This window comes from Xyrauchen texanus, chromosome 9 (genome assembly GCF_025860055.1).
Source record: "Xyrauchen texanus isolate HMW12.3.18 chromosome 9, RBS_HiC_50CHRs, whole genome shotgun sequence".
In the NCBI taxonomy this organism is placed as follows: Eukaryota; Metazoa; Chordata; class Actinopteri; order Cypriniformes; family Catostomidae; genus Xyrauchen; species Xyrauchen texanus.
Window position 1 is genome coordinate 9,271,979 of NC_068284.1, and position 22,459 is coordinate 9,294,437.

Genomic DNA, 22,459 nt, shown 5'->3' on the forward strand with positions numbered 1-22,459 from the left:
ATCTATTTGCCTCAGTGGATAATACCCACTGTCCCTTCTGGTACTCGAAGTCACAAGTTGTCAGGCAGAAAGTGATGACTATGGACGCTTCCAACACAGGTTGAGGGGCGGTGTGCGATGGACGCTCAACTTTTGGCACCTGGACAGGTGCGAGGAGGGTGTGGCACATCAACTGCTTAGAGCTATCGGCTGTAATTCTTGCCTTAAAAGCTTTCAGTCAGAAATAGTGAGCTGTCATGTCCTGGTTTGCACAGTCAACATGACAGTTATGGCATATATAAACAGCCAAGGTGGAATTCATTCACTGCCACTGTCGAGAATGACGTCACCTCCTCCTATGGAGCGAGCATCATCTCTCCCTGAGAGTGACATATGTCCCAGACATATGTAAACGCAATGTCTCATTCCCTTCGTCTCAGGGAACTGAGTTTACATATGTAACCAGACATTATGAGTCATGACTCATGAGTCATGGCTCAAGGTGAATATCTCACTCTGAGAAATTTGTAACTTGAAAGTCTGATGTGTAACTGTGTAAACTGACTTGAGAAGTTTGTGTACAGTTCTGATTTAGTGTTCTACATCAAATGTATCAGATTTCTTGCGTCAGACACTTAGCCTAGTTAAAAAAAAGGTATTACATTTGAGTTTTTTTCCCCCTTCTTTATGGCATCTGATGCATCCAAAATATTTTGAAAAATGTAAAAAAAATATTTTTATTCATATTCTATTGGTTATTTACACATTACAAATGTTTATTTCTATTTACAAATTAAGCATATCATCATTGACATACATATTATATTGTGCTGCGTTGTTGTTTTGTGTTGTATTGCATTGTGTTGAGTTGTTTTGTGTTTTATTGTATTGTGTTGCTGTTTTCTGTTGTATTGTATTGCGTTGTTTTATTGGATTGTGTTGCTGTTTTCTGTTGTATTGTATTGCGTTGTTTTATTGGATTGTGTTGCTGTTTTCTTTTGTATTGTATTGCGTTGTTTTATTGGATTGCGTTGCTGTTTTCTGTTGTATTGTATTGTATTACGTTGTGTTGAATTGCATATGCACTCACTTCCTGGAAAGGCGTTACTATGGAAACGGTCCTGTCTACAAATGGACAGGAAATGACTAGTAAACACAGCTCGCTAACCCGTTAGCATCTCGTCATTTTTTGTCTATTTATCTAATAAATACACTCTACCAGTTCTCAATTTGGTTAAGGGAATCTGTCAAATCTTTTTTGGTAGGTTTGTTCAGTCTTAAACTTCCTTTTCCACTTCTTAATAATCTCAGACAGTTTATAGTATATAAATCATTTTGCACTAATATTATTCAAATATATATATATATATATATATATATATATATATATATATATATATATATATATATATATATATAGCATAAAAAAAAATAAAAGGCAAAAAAAAAGTACAATTAATATTAAAGAGGAGGAAATTAAAAAGGGTAAAACCACGTATGTACATGTGTTAAACAGGTGTAATGTGCTGGATTTTTTCTTATAATCCACTGACTCTCAACCGGATTTGCTTTATTTCACATTGGACATCATGTGTCCATCACAGCAGTACTATGGAAATCTTACAAATGTGATCAATAATGTTCCAAAAAAACAAACAAAAAAAACATTACATTTATTATTATTACCATTAACAGCATAGGCCCGGTAAAATGCTAAATAATTTACATATCATACCCTAAAAATCATGTTTACGTCAGCCAATAAATCACATCTCAAATGCGTATTCTGAGGTGTATTTTCTTTTACCTGGTGTAGTCCTATGTAAAGGTTCAATGAAATGAGGAAGCAGGGAACAGCGATTCCAACGTCACTTTTATTTATAACTCAAACACTTCCACCTCAAGCTTGAAGGTAAAGCTTCACAAAAGCCCTCAGACAGACAGCTTCCCAGCTGGGTTCTCTCTCTCTCCCCCACTTTGGGGTTTTGGGCAGCCTTTTATCTCCCCCGCCTCTCACTGTGAACAAAAATCACAATTAGCAGGAATTCATCTCAGGTGAAAACCTTTACTGCTTCCTCTCTCCCCTGACAAACGCTTGGCCATGACCTCACCCCCACATCCTGTTTATGGTTTTCAAGGACAAAAACAGACCTCAATGTATCTGTTGCGCATTTTTGGTTTGTGACCCATAAAGGGAGAACCACTGCTTTAAATTGCTATATTTCATTCTCTGTAGTACAGCTCTCATTTATAATTGCCTATATTAATAGCAAATTAATTTCATAGTGTCATATTGTTTTTGATCTCTCAGTGATGGATGGGGACAGTAAAATAAAGGAGCATCTGAGGCTTCAGTTTCAAGCCCTTCAAGAGCAACAAGTTCAGCGCATCCAGAGAAGACCAGAGATGAGAAAGGAGATGGACAGAGATCAGACAAGATCAAATGCTGCTCCTCTCAGCAGTCTGGACAATATGAAGCTCACAGAAGAGGATAAAGACATGATGGATCTGTTCAATGCCAGGTGACACATGGAAAATAAATGCACAAATATAATTATGAAGGCTGTGCTCTATCTCCTGTTACCAGATCTAATTGAAGCACTAATTTGTCATTTAACAGACTCTTTCTTATCCAAAGGGACATGTAGTACACGTATTACAGGTTCAAGCCACTTAATTTTGCAATTGATACCAAAACATTGCATTTTGTCGAAAATAAAGTAATATCGAGCTATTTACTACCCTTTTATGATAATGATGTTTCATCAGTCATTAAATCTTAGATCAGTATGATCAAATTTGTGTATATTACACACAATTTTGCATTTAGATTTTGTAATTAAGACTTATTTAGACTTATAAATTAAGCTTTGAAATGTGTTAAAATGCACATAATTGTGAAACTCTTTTAAAAAAAGCTTTAATATAATCTCTAGATGGGGGATGGAAACAAATTCCTAATATGTATTAGTGTATTATAGTGTGTTTCTACACTGTATAAAATGTCCATAATCTTAATGCTAAAAAAATTAAAAAATGCTACAGTAAAATAATAATAATTGGTTAATGGGTATATATATATAGTTACTGTAATATATACAGTGACATAATTATATATTTATTAAGACAATAAATTGAATTTTATGGTAAAATATTGTACACATTTTGTATTTTAGATGTAAAAACTACATTAATATGTAAAAACTGTTTTTAATGTATAATTATTGACAGAAACAATGTATAATATATTTAACAAGATAATACATAATTATGGTTTTAAAAAAATTAGACACACACACACACACACACATACAAAAAGCAATACTCAGGTGTTCCCAGCTGTAACGAACCCCGCTCCTCTGCCCCATCCCCGCTTCCTTGAGCGCTCACGCTTGCCACTCCGCGAGCGTGCTCACTTCCCGCTCCCTCGCTCCGCCCCCTTGAGCTCGTACGCTCTTTTTTTCCTCTCTCGAGCACTCAAGCTCTTTATGCAATTACGAGCTCTCGCTCGTAACTCTCTCCCCCCCCTCTGACTCATGTTCGCATGCACGCTCCGGTGGCCAGAACGTTATGACCACCGGCACTTTCTCAATCACCCCTTTATTACGTACACCTGCACTCGTCCCATCACCTAGTTATTCGTTTCACCTGCACCGCTCGTTTGTTCCCCTATATATATCACAACCCTTTCGTTTCACTCGGGTTGGTTATTGTATTTAGATTCCTGTATGTTTGGTTCCCGTACCTTTGCCCCGCTAGTCCAGTCTAGTTTTGCCCCTGCTAGTCCCGTCTAGTTTTGCCCCCGCTAGTCCCGTCTAGTTTTGCCCCTACTCGTCACTTGTTAGCTTGCCAACTCCCCATTCCTCTCGTCCCCCTGTCTTCGTTCCCGCTAGTCTCGTCGTGTTCCTCGCCCTAGTTGTTAACTGTTTTCCCCGCTCTCGTTCACCTCCCTCATTGGATTTGCCCCTTGTTTGTACTTTTGCCCGGACTGCTTTTATTTACAATAAAGCAGTTTTTCCTCATTGTGACTGTCTCTACTTGTGTGTGTGTGTGTGTGTGTGTGTGTCGGGTTACAGAATAACCAACCTCACCGTAGACAGTCACAATGCGTCGCGCTGAGGATTCGCGCGGCTCACTAGAGCGGAGGACTACGTCACATTCAGCGCGAGGAGCTACGGTGTGGAAGCATGAACGCGCGCTCACAGCCCAGGGCCAGCAGGTACGTGCAAATTTTGATTTTTGTCACCCTGCGTCACCTGTGTCTGCCCCTGAGCCCGTTTATGCTTCCCCCGCATATTTGAGCGCCGTGAACTCTCCACCCCCGGAGAGGTTTTTTGGCTCTTCCGGCGCTGACCAAGGGTTTTTTTGCGAGGCAGCGGTTATGTAACGCATAACCCCGCCCTTGACATTATGGAGCCAGCGGCCCGACTATTGGTGTTGCGTCAGGGGAGTCAACCCTTGGAGGTTTTTGTGACTGACTTTTGTGCCCTGGCTAACCAGGTGAATTTTGATGAGGTGGCTCTGAAAGACATTTTTCGATGTGGACTGAATGAGCCGACCTCATCAGTAATGCCTGGTGGTCGCTGCCCCCTTAACCTGGCTCAGTTTATTGACCTCGCCCTACTGTACTCTGGTTCCTCGTTCACTGTGGGGGAGGCAGACACTGAACCAGCGCTCCACACCACAGCCCCCGTCTTGAAGCCTACCACGGCCCCCGTCTTGAAGCCTACCACGGCCCCCGTCTTGAAGCCTGACACGGCCCCCGTCTTGAAGCCTGACACGGCCCCCGTCTTGAAGCCTGACACGGCCCTAGTCCCCAAGCCTGACACGGCCCTAGTCCCCAAGCCTGACACGGCCCTAGTCCCCAAGCCTGACACGGCCCCAGTCCCGAGGCCTGTTAAGGCCCTAGCCTCGAAGCCTGGCACGGCCAGCGAGTCAACGCCCATGCCTGCCACGGCCAACGAGCCAGCGCCCATGCCCGCCACGGCCAACGAGCCAGCACCCATGCCTGCCACGGTCAGCGAGCCAGCGCCTGTAGCCTCGACCGCCCCAGAGCCAGCGCCTGTAGCCTCGACCGTCCCCATGGCCACGTCCCCCGTTGGCCGAAGACGTAAGAGAAGGAAGAGGGCCCCTTCTCCCCAGTCTCGTCTTGTGCTCAAGACCGCAGAGGTGCCCTCAGAGTCTTCCACGGATCTGCCGGGTTCTGCTCCGCCCTCAGAGTCCTCCACGGCTCTGCCGGGTTCTGCTCCGCCCTCAGAGTCCTCCACGGCTCTGCCGGGTTCTGCTCCGCCCTCAGAGTCCTCCACGGCTCTGCCGGGTTCTGCTCCGCCCTCAGAGTCCTCCACGGCTCTGCCGGGTTCTGCTCCGCCCTCAGAGTCCTCCACGGCTCTGCCGGGTTCTGCTCCGCCCTCAGAGTCCTCCACGGCTCTGCCGGGTTCTGCTCCGCCCTCAGAGTCCTCCACGGCTCTGCCGGGTTCTGCTCCGCCCTCAGAGTCTTCCACGGCTCTGTCAGCCTCTGCTCGCCCCTCAGAGCCCTCCCGGGCTCCTCCTCTCGAGCCTCCCAGGGCTCCTCCTCACGAGCCTCCTAGGGCTCCTCCTCACGAGCCTCCCAGGGCTCCTCCTCACAAGCCTCCCAGGGCTCCTCCTCACGAGCCTCCCAGAGCTCTACCCCTCAAGTCCCTCAGGGCTCCATCCCTCGAGTCTTTCAGGGCTCCATCCCTCGAGTCTTTCAGGGCTCCACCCCTCAAGCCTCTCACGGCTTCGCCTCTCGAGTCTCTCAGGGCTCCATCCCTCGAGTCTTTCATGACTCCACCCCTCAAGCCTCTTACGGCTTCGCCTCTCGAGTCTCTCAGGGCTCCTCCGCCTTTCATGGCTCCACCCCTCAAGCCTCTCACGGCTTCGCCTCTCGAGTCTCTCAGGGCTCCTCCGCCTCTCAGGGCTTCCCCTCTCGAGTCTTTCAGGGCTCCTCCTCCTCTCAAGCCTCTCAGGGCTTCGTCTCTCGAGTCTTTCATGGCTCCCCCCCTCAAGCCTCTCGAGCCTTCCAGGGCTCGGCCACTAGAGGCTCCTATGGCGCTGCCTCCCGAGCATCCTACGGCTCCGCCTCCCGAGCCTCTCATGGCTCTGCTCCCAAAGACTCCAGAGCTTCCTAGGGCTCCGCCTCTCGAGCCTTCCACGGCTCCACCACCCGAGCCTCCTGCGGCTCTGCTCCCTAAGACTCCAGAGCCTTCTAGAGATTTTCCTCCCGAGCCTCCTGCGGCTCCGCCCCCTAAGCCTCCTACGGCGCCACCTCCCCCGGCTCTGCCTCCAGAGCCTACCAGGGCTTCACTCATGGAGCCTGCTACGGCGCCACCTCCCACGGCGTCACCTCCCTCGGCTCTGCCTCCAGAGCCTTCCAGGACTTCACCTCTGGAGCCTCCTACGGCGTCACCTCCATGGGCTCCACTTCCTGAGCCTTCCAAGCCTTCGCCCCTAAAGCCTCCTTCGGCTCCACCTCCAGAGCCTTCCAAGCCTTCGCCCCTAAAGCCTCCTTCGGCTCCACCTCCAGAGCCTTCCAAGCCTTCGCCCCTAAAGCCTCCCTCGGCTCCACCTCCAGAGCCTTCCAAGCCTTCGCCCCTAAAGCCTCCTTCGGCTCCACCTCCAGAGCCTTCCAAGCCTTCGCCCCTAAAGCCTCCTTCGGCTCCACCTCCAGAGCCTTCCAGGCCTTGGCCCCTAAAGCCTCCGTTGGCTCCACCTCCGGAGCCTTCCAGGACCCCACCTCCAGAGCCAACTACGGTGCCGCCTCTGACGACTCCACCTTTCACGGCTCAGCCCGGACTTCCTGACCCTCTACCTGTCCTGTGGCCTCTTCCCTGGCCTCTGGACCCTATTCCTGTCCGGTGGTCACCTTCCAGACCCCCAGTCCCTGTCCTCCAGTCGCCTTCTAGACCTCCTGACCCAGTCTCTGCCCTATGGCTGCCCCTTAGATCTCCCGACCACCCGCCTGTCCACTATGTTCCCCCTGACCTTGCCTTGAACTGCCCATTGACCCCCATGGACTGTTTTATTTCCCTTTTGTACCTTCTATCCCCCTTGGACTGCCCTCATATTGTTTGTGTGTTGTGTGGGTTCTCTGTTCCCTCGAGCTCACACGCTCGTTCTGCCCCCCGCGAGCTCACACGCTCGTTCTGCACCCCGCGAGCTCACACTCTCGTTCTGTTCCCCGCGAGATCACACTCTCGTTCTGTTCCCCGCGAGATCACACTCTCGTTCTGTTCCCCGCGAGATCCCACGCTCGTTCTGTCCCCTTGCGCTCCTCGCAGCCGAGCGTGGCCGTCAGGAGCCGTCCTATTCAGAGGGGGGAGTACTGTAATGAACCCTGCTCCTCTGCCCCATCCCCGCTTCCTCGAGCGCTCACGCTTGCCACTCCGCGAGCGTGCTCACTTCCCGCTCCCTCGCTCCGCCCCCTTGAGCTCGTACGCTCTTTTTTTCCTCTCTCGAGCACTCACGCTCTTTATGCAATTACGAGCTCTCGCTCGTAACTCTCTCCCCCCCCTCTGACTCATGTTCGCATGCACGCTTCGGTGGCCAGAACATTATGACCACCGGCACTTTCTCAATCACCCCTTTATTACGTACACCTGCACTCGTCCCATCACCTAGTTATTCGTTTCACCTGCACCGCTCGTTTGTTCCCCTATATATATCACAACCCTTTCGTTTCACTCGGGTTGGTTATTGTATTTAGATTCCTGTATGTTTGGTTCCCGTACCTTTGCCCCTGCTAGTCCCGTCTAGTTTTGCCCCTGCTAGTCCCGTCTAGTTTTGCCCCCGCTAGTCCCGTCTAGTTTTGCCCCTACTCGTCACTTGTTAGCTTGCCAACTCCCCATTCCTCTCGTCCCCCTGTCTTCGTTCCCGCTAGTCTCGTCGTGTTCCTCGCCCTAGTTGTTAACTGTTTTCCCCGCTCTCGTTCACCTCCCTCATTGGATTTGCCCCTTGTTTGTACTTTTGCCCGGACTGCTTTTATTTACAATAAAGCAGTTTTTCCTCATTGTAACTGTCTCTACTTGTGTGTGTGTGTGTGTCGGGTTACACCAGCTTTAAGAAACCCACTTTAAAAACTTAATGTCATCATGTGGCCTTTTGTAGTTTCTACTGTGATTAACAATACATTTTAAAGTGAAAAGCATACTTTATAGTTCCAGAACATTAGTATATCAAGTTTATATAATTTAATAATATAAATGGTAGTGAACCGTAAAATGTACACTCATCAAAACTACATATCTAAAAGCCTAAAAACTGGTAGCCATATTTTTTATGGTAAATTTATGGCAACCACAGCTGCCGGTATTTTAACGTAAATTTAGCAGAATGTTTTTACAGTGTATGTTTTGGTAGTGACACATTTTACAAGAGAAAAAACATTCTGCAAACATCTGAAAATACGATCTGAAAACTCACTGTACTTTTACTAGAAATTTGTATCAAAGATATGGTACAATATAGAGTATAAATGGACAATTTTTCACATTTGAAATTGTTTCCGAGTAATATACAGTAAATATGTATACTGTGTATGTGTGTGTGTATATATATATATATATATATATATATATATATATATATATATATATATATATATATAGCATAACATTATTACATTTTATTAAATGGACCATGTTTGAAGAACACTTAATTTCTCAGAACGCTCAATTCAAATTACAATTCATGACTTGAAATGGAGCCAGTTCTTAAATTCTACATTTTGTGCAACCATTGGTCTCAACATTTATTTTACTCAACAGCTCATCAGACATAAGACATTGGAATTATTACTTTATTGAAACAAGTACCTTTATTGGTCAGTATGGCCATTCACATATGTATTAAATGGTCATTGTGCTCTCATTAGAGTGATCCAGAATTGTGGAACTGTCCATAAAGAATCGAGAGTTAGCTGCTGAAATTGAACGGGAGAAGACTAAACAAGCAAACAACCAAGTTAAAGAACTAGAGAAAGAGGTAAAGACAAAACACAATAGTTAATTTTTGGTTTTCAAATGAATTCTTTGGCGCACAGTGGAACAACATGTTGCTGACAATGAAAGCAAAAGATAAATTTCATACAGTATTTAATCCAAATTATATATTAGCTTCAGGCCATTCTGTTACTTCATCCTGGACAGAAGTCATACAAAAAGCAGACTTCAAAAATATTAGAAGACCATATTGAGGTAACATTGTTTTACATCGTGTTCAACATCATTTGGTCAAACATTTGTAAATATTTTTAAATGACTTCTTTTTAGTTAAATGGCCTAAAACGCCTTTAACTTTAACTGTCAACCAGTTTTAATTTGTTCTCAATTTGTGTTTATGCAGAACAGTCCAGTGGTAAAATCAGTACAGGAGAAACTGTCTGCAGCACAAGTACCGAGTACCGTAACCAGATTCAGTCATTTAAACAAGAGTTAAAAATAGCTCATAAGGTTTGTGCACAATAAATAATGTAATGAATCTTAATTTGTTACAGTAAAACATTTTTTTATGTCATAATCTCTGTCAAACTACAGTTTGTCAAGGCATTGAGCTGTGAGGTGGGTGACGATGTCAATATTCAGCAGATACTGTGTAATCCAGGAGGCTGGAGAGGTTGCTCACAGCAGATCCTCGCCCTTCAGAACAGAGTGAGGCAACCGGTCCTCTTAAGCTTTGAAAATATCCTCTCTTTCAGAAGCACCTTTAAATATTTTAAAGCCCCTTTCAGATTCTTTGATGGATAATCGCACATTAACCTAGATTATTGTTATTATTTTTGACCACTCTGTTTAACCAAAAGAATAGTTTACCTGAAAATGAAAATTCTCACATCATTTACTCACCCTCATGTTGTTCCAAACTATTGTGACACCATTACAAAGATTTATAAGTAGTCCATATAAAGCCATACTGAATTCTGAAGACATGCATTAACTGAAAAGAACAAAATCATGCACAATGTTCCAGATTTGACATAATTTCCTCAGAGAGCTGTTAGAATGCTTCAAAAAAGTTGCGAAATACACAACAAAATTTGGAGTGGGATTTACAAAAAAAAAACAAACAAACCAGGAAACGATATCCATGCATACTCACAAATCTCAGTGACTTAAATTAGAAATTATCAAGTAAAGATTACTTTGCAATGCTCTGTTTCAAGAAACCGTTACTCCCTTTTTGTTTGTACATTTTACTTGAGCAATGTAGCACTGAATTAAGCCATGCTTTTACAAGTGTACTAGCATTTGAATGCACTATAATGTTCATTCGTTATTCAAGCCTGTTGCAATGCTTGGAACACCAGCTTTGAAAAGTTATGTAAAATGTACTTCTTTTATTTTCCCTTTACTCAATTTACTCAAATTAACAAATACAAATACAAGTTTACTACTTAAGGATTGGTACATGATGATGCATAGTAAAGATAACACACAATCATAATATTTACTTAATAGACAGAGAATTCATTTGTACATGTTTGAATTGAGTACAAATGTAGAATTTACTTAATATTTTCAAGTTCACGCTTAAACTAACTTATTCAATGTACAAAATAAAAAATTTTCTGCTAAATTTACTTCACCAAAAAAAAATTTTTCAGTGTAGTGTATGACTGTTTTTTTATTTATTTAGGAGCTTGACAGCCCCAGTACACATTCACTTTAATTTAGCTTATCTTGTACTACTTTCTACTATTGCTTCTTAAGGGGCAGTAACACTAGACTTTGACCATGCTAAATTTTTTTGGACAACGCAATGGACCAGATGTCAAGGTTTGTGAAGGGAAGAGGTGAGAGAGTTAGGATGGAGGAGGAGATCTGGCCAGAAGACACAGGACAGAAATATTAGCCACATCCGTAATAGAGAGAGAGAGCGGAAGGAGACCCTGGAGGTTGTGAACATTAATTAAACATCGTTAGAGTTCAGAGTATTTCATAACTTTTGCCATATCTACAAAATACCCTAATCCGTTGATTTTAAGATGCAGTGATACCATACATCAAAGTCTAATATTCAAAGATAACATTGAAAATGCCGTGTCTTTACAGAAGCTTACTAAGGATTATGAAGTTCTCCTTGAAGAGCACTTAGACATGAAGAAGAAACTGGAGGGCTCCAAAGCCAGAAACAAAGTTTTATGCACAGAAATCAAAGCTCTGAAGAGTCAGATCAGCACTACTGGATAAGGGCAAACATGACAACGAGCTGGTCGATGCGCTACTGGTAAAGAACTGATAGCAGGTTATACGTAATAACAGAAGACGTGTAAATTATCAGTGTTAGGGTTTGTTCACACTTGGCAGGTTTGGTTCGATTAAAATAAACTCTGGTGCGATTGCTCTGTTAGTGCGGCATGAAAAGTGGGTCTCGGTCCGCTTCCAAACAAACTCTGATATGGTTTGTTTGATATTTGAACGCAACATGGACCAAAGACTTCTAAACTGACCAAAAACAGGAAGTAATTTGCCTAATACTGACCTCAAGCATACCTGGTTCTTCTCATCATAGGAGCTATGTTTCCCATTGCAGTTCGTTTCTGGCGTCGGAACCGCCCGTCAGCTGTCCTTGCAGAATTTCTTCGTTTGTGTGTACAACGGAGGAATTTCTGGTGTTGTTTTGACTCCTTTACACATTTTATTAACTTTTCGTTTATTCTCAGCCGGTAAAAATACCACCATATATACATACACTCACCTAAAGGATTATTAGGAACACCATACTAATACTGTGTTTGACCCCCTTTCGCCTTCAGAACTGCCTTAATTCTACATGGCATTGATTCAACAAGGTGCTGAAAGTATTCTTTAGAAATGTTGGCCCATATTGATAGGAAAGCATCTTGCAATTGATGGAGATTTGTGGGATGCACATCCAGGGCACGAAGCTCCCGTTCCACCACATTCCAAAGATGCTCTATTGGGTTGAGATCTGGTGACTGTGGGGGCCATTTTAGTACAGTGAACTCATTGTCATGTTCAAGAAACCAATTTGAAATGATTCGAGCTTTGTGACATGGTGCATTATCCTGCTGGAAGTAGCCATCAGAGGATGGGTACATGGTGGCCATAAAGGGATGGACATGGTCAGAAACAATGCTCAGGTAGGCCGTGGCATTTAAACGATGCCCAATTGGCACTAAGGGGCCTAAAGTGTGCCAAGAAAACATCCCCCACACCATTACACCACCACCACCAGCCTGCACAGTGGTAACAAGGCATGATGGATCCATGTTCTCATTCTGTTTACGCTAAATTCCTACTCTACCATCTGAATGTCTCAACAGAAATCCAGACTCATCAGACCAGGCAACGTTTTTCCAGTCTTCAACTGTCCAATTTTGGTGAGCTCTTGCAAATTGTAGCCTCTTTTTCCTATTTGTAGTGGAGATGAGTGGTACCCGGTGGGGTCTTCTGCTGTTGTAGCCCATCCGCCTCAAGGTTGTGCGTGTTGTGGCTTCACAAATGCTTTGCTGCATACCTCGGTTGTAACGAGTGGTTATTTCAGGCAAAGTTGCTCTTCTATCAGCTTGAATCAGTCGGCCCATTCTCCTCTGACCTCTAGCATCAACAAGGCATTTTAGCCCACAGGACTGCCGCATACTGGATGTTTTTCCTTTTCACACCATTCTTTGTAAACCCTAGAAATGGTTGTGCGTGAAAATCCCAGTAACTGAGCAGATTGTGAAATACTCAGACCGGCCCGTCTGGCACCAACAACCATGCCACGCTCAAAATTGCTTAAATCACCTTTCTTTCCCATTCTGACATTCAGTTTGGAGTTCAGGAGATTGTCTTGACCAGGACCACACCCCTAAATGCATTGAAGCAACTGCCATGTGATTGGTTGATTAGATAATTGCATTAATGAGAAATTGAACAGGTGTTCCTAATAATCCTTTAGGTGAGTGTATATACATCCAACGAGTGCATTTTTCCAGCATTGTTTTGGATGTTCGGTAAGTTCCGTCAAAAGTATATGTCATAAAAGCTGTCCAATTAGGTCGGACTTTTCCCTGATCCCTTTGGTTTTGTATTGTTAGGTTTGGTGATAAAAATGCCAGTGTGAAGGACTAAATGTACACTCACCTAAAGGATTATTAGGAACACCATACTAATACTGTGTTTGACCCCCTTTCGCCTTCAGAACTGCCTTAATTCTACGTGGCATTGATTCAACAAGGTGCTGAAAGCATTCTTTAGAAATGTTGGCCCATATTGATAGGATAGCATCTTGCAGTTGATGGAGATTTGTGGGATGCACATCCAAGGCAGGAAGCTCCCGTTCCACCACATCCCAAAGATGCTCTATTGGGTTGAGATCTGGTGACTGTGGAGGCCATTTTAGTACAGTGAACTCATTGTCATGTTCAAGAAACCAATTTGAAATGATTCGAGCTTTGTGACATGGTGCATTATCCTGCTGGAAGTAGCCATCAGAGGATGGGTACATGGTGGCCATAAAGGGATGGACATGGTCAGAAACAATGCTCGGTAGGCCGTGGCATTTAAACGATGCCCAATTGGCACTAAGGGGCCTAAAGTGTGCCAAGAAAACATCCCCCACACAATTACACCACCACCACCAGCCTGCACAGTGGTAACAAGGCATGATGGATCCATGTTCTCATTCTGTTTACGCTAAATTCCTACTCTACCATCTGAATGTCTCAACAGAAATCGAGACTCATCAGACCAGGCAACATTTTTCCAGTCTTCAACTGTTCAATTTTGGTGAGCTCTTGCAAATTGTAGCCTCTTTTTCCTATTTGTAGTGGAGATGAGTGGTACCTGGTGGGGTCTTCTGCTGTTGTAGCCCATCCGCCTCAAGGTTGTGCGTGTTGTGGCTTCACAAATGCTTTGCTGCATACCTCGGTTGTAACGAGTGGTTATTTCAGGCAAAGTTGCTCTTCTATCAGCTTGAATCAGTCGGCCCATTCTCCTCTGACCTCTAGCATCAACAAGGCATTTTCAGCCCACAGGACTGCCGCATACTGGATGTTTTTCCTTTTCACACCATTCTTTGTAAACCCTAGAAATGGTTGTGCGTGAAAATCCCAGTAACTGAGCAGATTGTGAAATACTCAGACCGGCCCGTCTGGCACCAACAACCATGCCACGCTCAGAATTGCTTAAATCACCTTTCTTTCCCATTCTGACATTCAGTTTGGAGTTCAGGAGATTGTCTTGACCAGGACCACACCCCTAAATGCATTGAAGCAACTGCCATGTGATTGGTTGATTAGATAATTGCATTAATGAGAAATTGAAAAAGGTGTTCCTAATAATCCTTTAGGTGAGTGTATCATTTTCATTTTTGGTCGGACCAAGAGAACCGAACTACAAGTATGAAAACACCCTTACTTGGCTTGAGCCAGTTCAGGACCCAACCTCAATTCATTTTGTTTACAAGATTCACAATTTAATTTGTGCCATTATTTTGACGCTCTTCAATTTGATGTTTTAAATGTTGAGATTACACGGACACAGTGCGGACATGCAGTTACTCATCGTCATCATATAAATGATTGGGGTTAATTAGCCTAACCTAACCCTAACCCTAGCAACATTTTCATATTTTCATGTGGTTTGCAAGCCACAGATTGATTTCCTAGGTTCTAGATAGTTTAATGATTATTTACACAAATAAATAAATAAACGCTGTGTTAAAAGTAACTGATAGTGTATTTTCTATTAGATTTGTACAAGATGAAAAAAGGATTAAAACTGAAACAAAACAGAAATTAAACATTGTAATACACTTTATAGCATTTTTATGATACTTCAAATATAGTATATCAACCAATGAGAAGATACAATTCTAAACAGCCAAATCAAAGCAGATGACATGTATTGCAGTGTATCAGCCTCTCTCCAAGCTGCCCTCTGGCTCCCTCCTCTGATAGAAGCAGCAGACGCAGTGGCAGGCCATGCTGCATCATGTGAGCCAGAAAGTGACCAAGCTCGAGGAGGCCCAGCAGGGCCTGGAGAAGCAGCTAAAATATGAGGCCCAGCAGGACAACTCCCTCATCCAGCAGCTCAAACACATGGTGTCAGAGAAGGAGAAGAAAGTAAAGGAGCTGGAGCAGGAGATCCAACAGCTCGCCATCAAGGTATGACACATCTGACCGCAGATCATTAGCTGCATTTGCGTCTACATGCTCATGCATATGTTGTGTCTGGTGCAGAAACAAGAAGCAGGTGGCTCAAGGACACCAGCTAACATCAGACCATCAACATCACGACAGCAGAACAGCAGGGAGTCCAACTCTGCCGTGTATTCAAGTTGACGTGTCAAATGTTAACAAATAACAAAAGTATGCTACTGTATCTCAGGGATGCACGTGCAGCCTGTCCAGAGTGTGCTGTTAAAATGCCATCACTCCAAGCTCAGTGTGCAGAGTATAAAGCTTTCTTTCAGACTGTTAGTGTGGAGAGAGAAAGACTGCTGGAGCTGACCAAAGTGCAGCAAACCAGGTGATAGAACAACCATTATAACTGACTGATTACATAATAAATGAAAATGTTATTTGTGCCATTTCTACATGTGTTTTTGGGTACTAATTTGGAGAGAAAGTGCACATTATTGCCACTAAATGTGCTTGTAAAGTTATTCAATGGAAAGGAGGAGGCGAGAACCGGCTTTTCAATATAAATAATAGTTTAATAGTAAACTTAAAAGAAGACACAAACACACATGACAGACATGTCCGCTAACGATCTCTCCCTCCCGCACGACACCCTGCAGTCGACCTTTATACCTCAGAGGCTTGATTAGCCTAATACGGGACCGGGTGTGTAGGATCACAACCCGGCCCCGCCCTCCGCCCTGCCACAGTGCTTTTAACCATCCTATTCTGTTCGGTCATTTTTGACCTACATTTTTCCATAAATACAGTTTTCCGTCTTGTTTATCTGAGCTGTGCGAGACTTTGTTACTTTTCCTTCTTTTGTCATATGAAAACACAAAAAAATGGAACTTGATTCATTTAACATTTGACACACGCAAAAATGAATTGGTGACACCAGGGCCGGCCCAAGCCTTTATGGGGCCCTAAGCCGAATTTGATTTGGGGGCCCCTCGGTGCCGCCAATATGATTGAATATTGTCAATGTTTGATTATTTGCACACTATAAATCTAACACACCCCTTATCAGTTATATTAGTTATAGCTGTGTTGCTTACAACATTCCAATTTTACCCTTCTATGGTTTTAATTGTAACAGTAGCACACCTATATTTACACAGTCTTGTTATCCCTCTGTTACCAATTTTGTGGACCTCCTAGAGAACAATTTGCAGCAGAAGCTGTAGACTGCATCATTTTTTTTTTTAATAAGTGAGCAGCTCCACTTACATTTTTTCCCCCTGAATTAATTTTCTGTAGGTGTAGTGGAAGCTTCGGCCATCAGGTTTTTCAGGGAATGTGAAGTTTTCCTTTGTAGGCAGTGGCCCTCTGCTTACCAGATCAGTCCTTTCTGAGTCAGACAGGATAGATGTCCACTCAGGTGGGTCAACTGGCGGAGCTGCTGATCCATGGTGTAGGCTGGAAGTTACTAAGAGGGTAGATGTGACGTCGATCCCAATGATCACAGAAGTAGAAGGATATATAAGGAAATTACATTAATAATTATAATTAGAAATATTAATCTCAGAATATTCTACAGTAAACTGAGCAAATACAAAGGCTGCTGTGCTATTAATTTGCCACATCTGCTGAGATTGAAACAGACATGGAAGGAACAGTAGGATCAGTGGATGTATGTGCTGGGAAGTGCTCCTCGTCTGCAGAGGATGGACCTGATGAAAGATGAAAATAATAATAATAATAAAAGCTAGCCATGTTAGATGTCATATTAGAAGGTAATGCAACTGTCAAAAACAAAGGCATGATTTATCCATATAAATATATTGATCTGGGATTGCTGAAAAATCATCCTCAGCTGTAGCACTGGCACTTGGGGCAGGTGGTGTTGGTTGTGCCCCACCTCCAAAATATGTCAACAGTGCTCCTAGGGAAGTTTCATAAGAGTACATATTTGACAGAACAGAATGTTATTTTCTCAACAAATTATTATACACAGCAGCAAGTCATCTGTACTCCTAAAACAACAACTCTTAATCTATAACTAGCTAACTGAGGCATAATGATATTGGAATATAATAGCAAAGACCCCAAAATGGTAGACTAATGTAAATAATGTTAAATTGTTATCAGTACCAAGTTTTATTACAAAAAATATATACCCAGGAAAGTTATTTTTACACAGAAGACAAAAACTTTAATCTAAAACTTGCTAAGTAATATGTTATACTAATAATATATTAAGATGTCAAGGCTATTTACGGATGTTTAATCAAACTTTCCTAAAAAAGAAGCTATGCTACATAGGCTATGTTAACTAAATAGCCAGCTAATGTTAGCTCGTAACGTAGACTAGCTACTTAACATACCTTTATCGTGCTGTTTTTTTCTCTTCCTCTGTTTTCCTCTTTTTCCGTTTCTCTGCACCAGAGGATATGTCCTTTTTTGTGACATTGCTGTTTTGCTGTCTGAATGTGCTTGCATCCTGCAGCCCGTTAACATAATATTGAATTTAATATTGCGTTTTTGTATAATTACCATTGTCAATTGGCAGTATAATAAAAAAAAAAATATAAAAATATAATCAAGCTGTCATTTCATGTGCTCTTGGGGGCCCCCTGGTGGCCACCGGGGCCCTAAGCAGCCGCTTAGTTCGCTTATGCCTTGGGCCGGCTCTGGGTGACACTATAACACAGAGCAGTTTTTTTTTATCATCTAAAATCTATACATTTGCCTCAATGCAGAACACACACACACACACACACACATAAATGAAGGGGTAAGACAATAACACATCCACAATGTAGCTCTCTCTCTCTCTCTCTCTCTCTCTCTCTGTCTGTCTCTCTCACACACACACACACACACACACACACAGAAATAAATAGATAAAATTAATGCAGAACACAACACAAACACTCATGCATGCAGACACTTCTGTTTTATACACTAATTTAATTTTCACAGTTCATTGCTATTCATTTTTGTTTATTACTGTACACTTGCTTAACATTGACAATTATGAATTTAATTTAATTACTAAATGTTGATGTTTGAAATAAATTATTGGTAATTAAAAGCTTATTTTTGTCTTCTCTTTGTAACACCAGGTCAGGTCTGACTGTAAGCATAATGTTATATTATTGCAAAAATTGACACTTCAAAACAGTAAAAGAAAAAAAATGCTTGAGTGGCTGCATACAACACTGCAGCCATCTACTGGCTATTACTTTCATGATTTCTAGTCATGTTATTTTTCTTTTTTCATCAGATGGCAGCAATCTGCCCCTAATACATGATACATTCTCATATTTTCTGCATGTTTCAACCTATAGAAGTAAAGGTTTTTACTGTTTTAAAGAAATACGTTTATTTGCATATGCAAACGAGTGGTGAAATCGAGAAACGTATATCTAAACGAGATCTAAAAACATAAAATCCATAAAGAAGGGCATTATTTTATTGATTTTTACTTCAGGGAAGATGTAAAAAAAAAGGTAAAGTAAGAGGCCCTACTTGATCAGAAATGGAGGGTGAAATGGTATACTGTATACCAAGCTGTATACACTTATTTTCAATTCAAGTGTTTTTTCTTATTTTCATTCTGACATTAAGGCATATGGTATGCTGTTAATAACAATTAATGGGCTCTTTTGGATTGGGGCAGATTTCAACCATCTTGATTACCGTAGCTACCACATAGCAACATGCTAAAATAACACTCAGAACACCTTAGAAACCATATAGCTATGCTCTCGCAATCATCAAGAACACCCTTGCATCTGCATAGTATCATGATGAAAAACACTCAGAACACCTTAGCAACCATAGAGCTATGTTTTCGCAATCATCAAGAACACCTTAGCAACCATAGAGCTATGCTCTCGCAATCATCAAGAACACCCTTGCATCTGCGTAGTATCATGCTATAAAACACTCAGAACACCTTAGCAACCATATAGCTATGCTCTCGCAATCATCAAGAACACCCTTGCATCTGCGTAGTATCATGCTAAAAAACACTCAGAACACCTTAGCAACCATATAGCTATGCTCTCGCAATCATCAAGAACACCCTTGCATCTGCATAGTATCATGCTAAAAAACACTCAGAACACCTTAGCAACCATATAGCTATGCTCTCGCAATCATCAAGAACACCCTGGCATCTGCATAGTATCATGCTAAAAAACACTCAGAACACCTTAGCAACCATATAGCTATGCTCTCGCAATCATCAAGAACACCCTTGCATCTGCGTAGTATCATGCTAAAAAACACTCAGAACACCTTAGCAACCATAGAGCTATGCTCTCGCAATCATCAAGAACACACTTGCATCTGCATAGCATCATGCTAAAAAACACTCAGAACACCTTAGCAACAGGACCTCCTCCTCAGTTACTAACCCGCCCCCTGCCGGGTGTGCGGAGCATGGTAAGTGCTTTGAGTCTTTTCTCAGCACTAGAGCCTCGCCTCCCGATGCCGTACTACCTGCTCCGCCCCGCTGCGAAGCCCTGCCGGGTACGTCAAAAGCAATCGTCCCCTTAGTGCCCCTAGCACGGAGCTTGGATGTGTGTCTTTCACTTCCCAATTCGTCACACTGGCTGGCCAGGACCATCCGACTCAGTTACGCAATTCAGTTTTCCAGGCCTCCGCCCCCTTCGTGGGCGTCCGCTTTACCGCAGTACGTGGCAAATATGCCAAATCCCTGCATGTGGAAATCGTCTCTTACTCAAAGACGTGATGGAGCCTGTCCCTCCAACCGAGATGAAGAAGGGTCCCTACAGCCCTTACTTCATCGTACCCAAGGAAGCGTGGCGGCTTACGACCGATTTGCGCTTTGCACAAACTCCCGTTCAAAATGCTTACGCAAGAACACATTTAAACTTGCGTTCGGCATCTAGATAGCAGCGGTAGACCTGAAGGACGCGTACTTCCAAGTCTCAATTCTGCCTCGACACCGACCCTTCCCACGGTTCGCGTTCGGCGGCCAGGCGTATCAGTACGAAGTCCTCCCCTTCGGCATGTCTCTGTCCCCTCGCATCTTCACGAAAGTCGCAGAGGAAGCCCTTGCAACGCTCCGAGAAGCCAGCATTCGCATACTCAATTGGCTCATTCTGGCCCACTCCCAAGAGTTACTATGCGCTCACAGAGTCCAGGTGCTTAGGCACCTCAGCCGTTTGGGGCTTCAGGTCAACTGGGATAAGAGTTAGCTCACCATGGTTCAGAGCATCTCTTTTCTCGGCATGGAGTTAGACTCAGTATCAATGTCAGCCCGCCTCGCCAACGAGCGTGCGCAGTCAGTGCTAAAATGCCTCGCCGCCTTCAGGCCGGGCACGGCGGTCCCTTTAAAACCTTTCCAAGCTCCTGGGGCATATGACATCCTCCGCGGTGGTCACGCTGCTGGGGTTGATACATAGACTGGGGCCAGTGCTGAGACCGCTTCAGCACTGGCCCCAGACTCGAGTCACGAGACAAGCATGGCGCTGCGGTATGCGCTGTGATCATCACCCCCGCCTGCCGCCAAACTTCAAAACCCTGGACAGACCTTGCTTTCTGCAGACAGGAGTCCCCTTGCAGCAGGTGTCCGACGCGTCCTGGTCACGACATGACGCCTTCAAATTTGGTCCGGGCCCCGTGTGCAACGGGCACGCAGCCGCGGGCCGTTGGAAAGGGGCCCCGCTGTGCTGGCACATCAATTGCCTAGAGTTGTTGACCGTTTTCTTTGCCCTGCGGAAGTTTCTCCCGTTAGTTCAAGACAAACATGTCCTAATCAGGTCAGACAGCACCACCGCGGTAGCATACATAATTCTCCAAGGCTGCGTACGCTCCCGCCACATGCCACGACTCGCCCGTTGTCTCCTCCTTTGGAGCCAGCAGCGACTCACATCCCCGGTTCGTGACACTCACATCCCCGGCAACCTCAGTGTGATAGCGGACACGTTGTCACGACAACGCTTGCCCAGTGGAGAGTGGAGGCTTCACCCCCAGTCGTTCCAGCTGATTTGGGAACGGTTCGGCAAGGCCCAGGTAGACCTATTTGCCTCCCAAGAGACCTCCCACTGCCCACTCTGGTATGCCCGAACAGAGGCTCCCCTCGGGGCAGAAGCACTGGCACACAGCTGGCCTGCGGGGCTGCTTAAGTACGCATTTTCCCCCAGTGAAACCTCATGTCAGGGAGGACGAGGAACAAGTCACCCTAGTTGCTCCCTATTGGCCTGGTTCTCGGACCTCGTACTCCTCGTGACAGCCCTCCCTGGCGAATTCCACTGGACGGGACCCAGAAGATCTAGCTGGTCTACCACCTACCATCGTAGACACGATCAACCAAGCCAGAGCCCCTTCTACCAGACATCTTTACACCCTGAAGTGGCGCTTGTTCGCAAATTGGTGTTCTTCCCGGGCTGAAGACCCACAGAGGTGCGCAGTTAGGTCAGTGCTCTTATTTCTGCAAGAAAGGCTGGAGGGGAGGCTGTCCCCTTCCACCCTAAGGGTGTATGTCGCTGCTTTTGCGGCCCACCACAACGCAGTTGACGGCAAGTCTTTGGGTAAGCACAACTTAATCATCAGGTTCCTAAGAGGCGCCCGGAGGTTGCCTTCCCGGCCAAGCCTGTTCCCCTCCTGGGATCTCTCAGTGGACATTGTGGGCCTCCAGAGACCCCCCTTCGAGCCGCTAGAATCAGTTGGACTCGGGGCCCTCTCTCTCAAGACCGCCCTGCTGATCGCGCTGGCCTCCATCAAGAGAGTCTCTAAAACAGGCTCCAAACAGGCTTTCCCACTGGGTCGTGGACACCTTTTTATTGGCCTATCACACCCAGGCCGTGCCCCCCCTTTGCGGGTCCGAGCTCACTCAACAAGGAGTGTTGCGTCCTCTTGGGCACTGGCCAGGAGCACCTCCCTAGCAGCGGGTTGGCCTTATGAACCAATCTGAGGAACGCTATAAAGCACAAGACAGAAGGTTTGCAATTCTTCAAGGACATGATGGCCCAAACCAAACAGGGCTTCCAGCAGGCCCACAGAAAGCATGAGATGCATTAGTTGGGACCGAACCTTCCTTTTGGCTTTGAAGACTGTTCTTTTACACAATGACGAGTTTTCATCGTCATTTAATTTGCAATAGTATTTTTAAGGTATATAACTTCTACATATCATAAAAGAAGTGGTCTTTACTATCCAGTTAATACAATGATCATATAAAGCAATTTGACTGATTATACCACAGAGAGAAACACTGTTTGTTTAATGAAGGTAGCAACATTTTAAGAAATTATTCAGGTAAACCAATAAGTTTTTTTCTCTCTTTTTGGCAATGTAAAGTGGAAACAAACTTTCCTGCGTTCTTTTCTGACGCACATTGCTCATTAATATTTGCTTTTT

General features: G+C 44.3%; 1 pseudogene; it reads left to right on the forward strand.

The window, feature by feature from the left end:
- The first annotated feature begins 471 nt into the window (after window positions 1–471).
- On the forward strand, window positions 472–15,684 carry LOC127649024 (coiled-coil domain-containing protein 13-like; annotated as a pseudogene).
- The last annotated feature ends 6,775 nt before the right edge of the window (window positions 15,685–22,459 follow it).